General features: G+C 41.2%; 1 protein-coding gene across 2 annotated transcripts in view; it reads left to right on the top strand.

The window, feature by feature from the left end:
- The first annotated feature begins 5,505 nt into the window (after window positions 1-5,505).
- The window catches only part of tgfbr3 (transforming growth factor, beta receptor III), an 87,390-nt gene continuing 84,628 nt past the window's right edge, over window positions 5,506-8,267 (top strand). For both annotated transcript variants that reach the window (XM_058638270.1, XM_058638269.1), the window contains exon 1: window positions 5,506-5,733. The gene's annotated coding sequence lies outside the window, so the exon portion shown is untranslated. The remainder of the gene's footprint in view (window positions 5,734-8,267) is intronic.

Raw genomic sequence — 8,267 nt, 5'->3', positions numbered from 1 at the left:
ACACAAGGCAGGAGGAAAGTGAAGTGACGAGGGAAGGGCGGGTACTGCAGTGTGGGCGGGGCGGGGCGTTCAAGAGCTGAAGCAGAATCGGGAAAGTTGCTTAACGTGCGTTTCTTTTCACCATTAACCATAGCATTGTTGCCTTCTCTCGTGTGGTTTGACAACACCATCCATGGCCGACTTTCGTCGACTTTCGTGCGAAACCAGACGTTGTAGACGTTTCTTCAAGAGATAGAACTTTTGTCGTCAAGCTTCGAGTTCGCACGCACAGCGATTATACGCGTCCCACTCCATTATGAGCGGAGTCTGGCAACTGGCGAGTACGTGACGTCATCCAGAGAATCTCACCGCTGATTGGCCACCGCATATGTAACGTTAAGGGGCATCTGTATGTAAGGCGCTGAGCCTTTTGACCACAAGGCGGCGCCATAGGGAAAAAAAAGGTGTGGGTTTGAGGGAAGTTGTGCAAGGAACTTATTAAGCAAATGAAATAATTCATGGAAACTTAAATATTTATAAGGAAAACATGGATTTATTCTTTTTTTATTTTTTGCTGCAATTTCTTACAAAGCTGGTTTAATTTTCTCCTCATTTTCAAACGCTTAAATCAAATACATTTCAACAGGAACTCTTGACAATCCTGCATTTCACTGCCAAATATATATTAATATTTACTACAGTATGTTATTTAATATAAACTCTGTAAGATAAGGAGGAGCATGTTCAGCATGACAATTCTACGACACACCCAGCAAAGACAAAATATGGGGGAAAGTTTAGAAATGGAAAGTAATGCTTTGTTCGTCTCCCTAAATGAGTTTTGAATGGGAGCAGAAATCCTGACACAGTGTCTGTTCTCCTGACAATGGCAGGAAGCTTGTTCAGGAGGGAGGTGGTCTTAGAGGAAGAGACTCTGCCCTCTGATATTTCAAATGTGAGGAGAAACAGGGATTATTTGTTTGTCTCAAGTGAATATACACTCACCAAAACTATACTAAACCACTGAAGTTGACTCCCTTCCACAGTTGCCATGTACTTGTATTTCAGATTGTTTATGCTTCTGCTTAAGTCGCCGATATTTTAATAATATGATAGCTGCTTAATCTCAGTTTTGGACAGTTTCAAACCACTAACTGTCTCGAGAACTGCGAGAACACAGTAGCTGCTGGTCTTCTTTGGTAAGTTTGTGTCACTGATTAAACCTGAAAGAAGTATTTAAAATACCAAAGTTACACAATGACACATCTGAACTCACTGATGGAGGCAGCAGTGGATTTAACAACTCCTGCTCCTGATGTAAAATCACTGATTTTCTCGATGGACTTTGACGTGGGGTGCAGAAAGAACTCAGCTTAAATGAAAGGCTTTAGGAGTGAATGAGCTTCAACCTCTCACTTGATTTATAACACAAGTACATAAATAAGAGTGCCAAACAGCATCGTAGTGGCTAACACTTTTGCCACACAGCGAGAAGGTTGCCAGTTCAAATCCTGCTTTGGCTGAGGGTCTTTTTTATGTGCTCCTCATGTATGCATGGGCTTTCTCCAGGTTCTCCAGTTTTCTCCCACAAATCAAAAAAAACATGCAGAGGTAATGTGGACACTCCTCTGAGTGACACTGGCAAAGATAAGTAACACGTTTGTTGGAGAACCAGTGTGTGTGTGCGTGTGTGTGTGTTAGAAGGTGTAGGACACTGACAATCATGAATACATAAATCAGCACAGAACTTTATTCAAGTGCCACACTGAACATGTGTGATGATATGTGAAACAACAGACTGCAATAATGAATATAAACGTATAAATAAGTGAGGGAAAGGCAACGAGGCACAGCACGTCACATTCAAGCCTCCTACAACAACATATACTGTTTACTAACTTTTACTGCCATCTACTGGCTAAACACTATAAGCTGACTGTGGCATTTAGTCATCTTCAGTGGAATTAAACCAATCATAACTGCAACAGGTTGGTTAAATTGTAACGATGGCCCACGCACACTGGAAACAAATAATGAGTGTGAGGTTTTTTTTGTGAGTGCCCAAAAGACGTGAAGTTTCGGAGAACATCAATGCTGCCTCACTACTTTCAGTTCTGATAACTGTAGCAGTAATACTTCCAATCTATGGTAAATAACAATATAAAACAGCATCAAATATGAAACAACATGAGATGACTTACATTTCTCATGCACGCGTAAACATGTCAAAACAAAACACTCAGTTGGATCCATCTGATTCTGGACTACCTGGACGGTCCAGTCCATCTGCACCACTATCACTCAGGGCGATGTGGCTCAGTCCAGTTTCCATGAACGGGTTTTTTTTTTGTCATAGAACGCAGTAATTATTCCTCTATTGATAAAAAAAGTTCATAAAATTCTGGATCCAATTCATTTACAGTGCTGACTATATTCATTTAATACCTTTGGAGTATTTTTTTTAGTACAGCACACCATTATTATATTATATTGTTATAATATGAAGGAACTTAAGTGTTACAACTCTTCAATAAAGTGCATGTAATAATAATTCAAAGAAGAAAGGTGTGATTTAATCGTCCATAAGAGGGCGACAAAAACCACATATTTGTATTTACAGCATGACCACACTAGAATGTCTTATTATTGAAAGCATAAAATGCTGAACTAAATTTGAATTCAAAGCTATATTCAATGCACATAACTTATAACAGTATTTTGATATTATTCTGAATGCATGTGGTAGAAATCGGTGTAACTGCTGTTGACCTAGATTTGAAATTCACTATTTTTATGCAAACTTACAACGCGACACTAAGAACCTCTTCACTCCAAACATTATGATTATTATTCACTGGCTTTTTGATAACGTTTATGCTACATTTTCCCCACATGTTGCAGGTCAAAGAGATAACTAGTCATGTTTGCAGTGCCCAGCAGCAGCATGTGGTTTAGTTTTTAAGGCTTTTCAATTAAGTAAAAGACAAAGCTTCGCTTAAATAGAATTCAGATGTGTCTCTACAGTGATTTAGGACATAAAACCTTGTATTACAAAAAAAAGAATGCTCTACAACAATAAGAAATCGCATCGGCTTTCCTGCTATTGTCAGTTATTTTAACAATAAAAAAACTGAGAACGGAACCCAAGTTTCGGTGTGATTCATTGTGTGGTGTTAGGAGCCAGCTGGAGCCAAGTTCTGATATCTGAGGCAGTGGATTTTTGTTTGTGTTCGTCTGATAGAGGCAGCAATACTGAACAAATATTCTTAATGAACTGATTCTAATGATTCACTTCAGGTTACACTGAAAAAAACTGCTTTACAAGTCACTAGTCACTCGTTTGTCTGTGTGTGTGTGTGTGTGTGTGTGTGTGTGTGTCACGGCAGTTTCATGCAGCCGTGCAGTGATGACTCCGCCCACATAGAGTAGGTACTATTTTGTAGTGGAACACCAACCTAAACTGTGCCGCGCCGTGCCGTGGCGAGGCCAGTCGAGGCGACCTGTGACCCCAGTGGAAAAGGGCCATAAATCTCCTAAAATATCCTCAAGCTCAAGTCTTCAATATCATAAAGAATATGTTTGCAGCTCATTCTCACTCGTTCTCACAACCTTTTAACAACAGGGAAACAAAAGTTTTGGTCACAACGTAAAATACGTTGGAAAATGCTCACGTTTGATCCACTGCTGCCTCCATCAGAAAACGTCAAATGTTTTATTCTCTGACTTTGATGTTTGAAGTAAAATCTTCATTAAGATTTACTTTAGTGACACAAACTTACCAAATGACAAAGCAGTAGACCAACAGCTCTTGTTTCCCTGCAAGTTAAAAAGTGATTTCACTTTGGTGCGGTAAATGAACCAGTTTACAAACGTCCGTTTCCGTCTCAGAGCAAAGATAAAGCTGCCGACATCCTCTTAAGATGCTGTCGGCTCAAGCAGGTGTTGAATGTATTAAATGAGCTCTTTGTGTAGTGGCTAACATCTGCTTTTCCTTGTGTCCTCCCTGGCAGCAGTATTTTCAGAGTAAGAGCGAGCATCTGTGTCACAGGCGTGTTCTGGGTTAGGGTCAATGCTGAAAATGTGACTGGAGCTCATACAACCACTCGTCATGCCTTTAACTATCGCTTCAAAGAAGAAGAAGAAGTGACATTGTAACAATGTACAGTACAGTATGCAACAATCACTCCGCCTTTCTCTGTGTGTCAAGGAGCGACAGTGGCCTTTGAAAACCAGAAATGATGTCATATATCTTTGTTTGCAGAGGAAGTTTCACTTTCAACACATGAACATTGGCGTTGCTGTAAAACCATGTAACCTCTGTAAAGCAAGGCCCTCGCTTAAAGTCCATATAACACGTAATCTAAGGCTACAAAAACAAAACTTTAGTGTTTTGAGTCTTTAGGTCTTTGCACACCAGGTGTTGCAAACATATGGGACGAAAGTGCGGAAAAGTTCGGATGCCGATTGCGACGCAGCCTCCCGTGCACGTCAAGCGAGATATGAAGACATAAATAAATGATGAGGGGAACAATCACATCACGGTGTGTCTGCGACCAGAGCAGGCTTCACACACAAACACACAAACACACAAACACATATATTTTATATGAATAAAACAGGATGTTTAGGGAATCACATGACTAAAACGTCCCGCCCGCCTCCGCATTTTACCATACTGGAAAAATAGCACACAAGGCGGATACAGTGGGTGAGAGGAGGAATGTGTGGACTGATGAGGAAACCACAACATTCCTCCACTTAGAGTAAGAAGCAAATATTATTACAATAATGAATTGAAGCAGCATCAAAACACCACCAAACGTCAACAGCTACCGGGGCTTGTTATTGATGTCATGGAGTTGTACCTGGTTATCCTTCTATGGATACACAGCACCACTTTATGTTCATGTCGGGACTGTGTTCCAATTGTAGTCGGAACTCAGATTTCCAACTTGTAAACACAGAGTAACACCAAGTACGGTTTCATTTTCAAAGAAACCAGAAAATATTTACATTTAAGAAGCTGAAACAATCAAACATCTTGCTTTGAGTTGAAAATGCATTTATTGATTGATTAATAATCGAGTAATGGTTTCAGCTCTATGGTGCATTGACTTTGTATGGAAACTTGTCACGTGACAAATTCACTTTACACTTTAATGGAAATTAATGTATGCTTATATCACCGGCTTAATCAACTAATGTGACAATGGTTTTAATTTAAGGGAAATTTGTTAATATTTGTTGATAAGTTTGTCAGGGGCCCCCATAGTTTCTTAAAAACGCCCCTGATGAAGGGAGGGTATCAGTGTGGCTCGACCTCTCCGCTCCTGACCCTGCAGCCTGGTTGTGTGTGGGCCGTGCGGGGGGGTGGGGCGGGGGTCTGCAGTGACCGTGGTCCTCGTTTTAAGAAACTCCTCATCGGCTGTTTTCTCTCGCGGCTCAGCCTCCTCCTCCATGCCCCGCCCCCTCCCCATCAGGCTCCGCCCCCTCAGCAGTCAGAGCGGATCTTATCATTGTAGTAAACGGTTTTTTAAAACTCACTGACAGCGGCTGCTAATGCACACTGTCCTCGAGCGTCGCATCTGTTTACATCTGTGTCATTTGTTGTTGTTGTTGTTTTTTTGACTTTACAACGGAATTTTAGTTTTCATCGAGAACACGAACTCTTCACTTCCACATCCAGAGCGGAGGAGCGCAGTGACGTCTAAACTTACGCCGAGTTTGAGTTCACATTTCTGGACACGCTTCATGGTAGGTCCGCTTCTTTTTATAATGGCTAACGCTTGTAAAGGCTTGGAGGTGTGAGCTCGTTGCCACAGTAGTTTGAATAATTACACGACTGTCATTGTACTAGAAGAACATAGAGAGAGAGAGTGTGTTTCTTTTGAAGTTAGTTTGTAGATCTGACTTGTTCGTCGCGCTGAAATGCAGCAGAACATCTGGAGGAGAAGCTCACTCACTCACTCACAGCATTCTCCTCAGAGCTGCTTGAAACTTAAACTCAGCCAAAGACATTTGTTCCTACAGTGTTTACAACTGTGTGCTGTCAAATGTGAGTGGGTCAGAAAACACAGCGTGTCAGTGGAAACCTCTGCAAACAGCGCAGCGTGGAGAGCAACTCACTGCTGCCGCCGATACAGCTGCTGCTGCTGCCGCTGCTGCTGTGGGAGGAAACCCGACAGGCAGTGGAGGCGTGTGTGCGTGTAAAACAGTACTTTCTACTATCTTTAAAGGGTTATTGTAACTTTCATAACGTGTCATGTCACTCGCTCACTCTGTATTACTATATAAAGTACAATGTGCTATATTAAAGCAACACCAAAAGAGTCACTAAAGTTAGAAAATAAAGAGTTGCATTGACTCTTTCAGTGTTACTATACCACTGCTTTACAGTGCAACACTTTACACATTTAAATAATAATAATAATAATAATAATGTCCCCCTTTGATGTCACTTAAACACTTAAGTCATTAATGTTGAGGTTGATGGTTTTTATGATGTTTATGGTTTATGATATTACAACGATAGGTAAGGACAGGTAAATATGACACCTTATCGTAAATGCTTGTGTTTTTGAAGACTGTCTTTTGTTCTTGTATCGTGGATTTCTGTCTCTGAATGAGTGTCAAACAAAACCTGTTGAATGTGTTTTTAACTCTTTATGAAGACCACATGTGTGAGGCATCATGACAGTGTTCATAATGCAATTATCATGTATTCATGGTCTATATATAAACCTGAGGTTGACTGATGATGCTTTGTGACAACCTGTACACACTTCAACAATCCATGGTAGTAATGACATGTTTTGAACTGATCTAAATACTAAGGATGCTCGATACTAGAGCTGCAACTAACGATTATTTTCATAATCGATTCATCTCTCGATTATTTTCTCAATTAATCGAATAATCGTTTGGTCCATACAATGTCATAAAACATTCAAAAATATTGATCAGTGTTCGTCAAACCTGGAAATGATTTGTTCTCAAATGTCTTGTTTTGTCCACGAACCAAAATGATTCAGTTTTTAATGATTTCTTTGTTATGTGGAGCAAAGAAACAAAGAAAATGTTCACATTTAAGAAGCTGAAACAAGCAGAAATCAAGTCAAACTGATTAATCGATGATCAAAGTAGTTGACGATTAATTTAGTAACTGATTAATAATCGATTAATCGAGTAATTGTTTCAGCTCTACACGATACACCAAGGATGACTGATGACTAGAACAACAGGCTGCTTCCTCCTTAACAGTTCAGTTGTACATCAATCATGCATGGGCGTGTGTGTGTGTGTGTGTGTGTGTGTGTGTGTGTGTGTGTGTTTGTGATGAGAGAGTGAAAAGTGTGGTGAAATTCATTAAAGATTATTCACCAGGTCATTTCACCACAACCCTCCCGATGAGCAGTCTTAGTCAGACGATGAGGCCTCAGCTTGTTGTGTTGCTGCCTTCTTTACTAATGACTTTGTGATAATGGAAAAACAGCAAGACACAGATATAAGCCAGGCCTTTAACATGGATGTGACCACAAGTATGCACCCGGTGGTTCAGCGCTCAGTGCAGTTGTGCTTTCATTGTAGTCTGTGGTGCACATTCAGGATCTTCTCAGGGTGGTGAAGTCGTTGCTTGGCTCAGATAGTTCAGGGTTTGAAGAGAGGTTACTTGCTGCAACAAAACCTGGACCACGACGTGAAGTGTTTCGACCTGATTCAGATCAGCTCGTCAACAAGCTCTGCAGAAGCCTGGTAACGAGCTGTTCATCTGAATCAGGTGTGTTAGAGCAGGGCAACATCTCAAACATGCAGGGCAGTGTTCCCCGAGGACCAGGGTTGGGAAACACTGATCTAGGTATATGATTTGGTAGATATTTGTTTGGCCTTCCTCCCATTTATCCAGGCTTGGGACTGGCCCTAGGAATACACATGGGTCAATTTAGAGTGTCCAATTAACAGTGAGCAATGGGGAATGCTCATGTGTAGCCCTGGCCCTTTGCAAACGGCAACCTTCCGGTTACAAACCCAACTCCCATGGTCTCCCATGGTGGCTCTCGCCTGCTGCTCATCTTACCTTATATCATTTAGTGTGTAGGTGAATGTGAAATAGAGGCATAAATCACACAGGGGGGGTCACTTGCTCTCCTGCACTAGCTGGAAGTGTAATATTTGTCAGGAGCGTCAAAAATGACTCCCCAGCCTTTGCAGATGTCACTCAGTGAAAGGAGCTTTTGTCCTCTGCCAGCTGCTCACACCGCAGAGCAAGTGATGCACCTCACCACTTCCTA

The sequence above is a fragment of the Solea solea genome, chromosome 9, assembly GCF_958295425.1.
Source record: "Solea solea chromosome 9, fSolSol10.1, whole genome shotgun sequence".
In the NCBI taxonomy this organism is placed as follows: Eukaryota; Metazoa; Chordata; class Actinopteri; order Pleuronectiformes; family Soleidae; genus Solea; species Solea solea.
The sequence above is the reverse complement of the archived record's forward strand: the minus strand, read 5'-3'. Positions and strand labels throughout refer to the sequence as shown.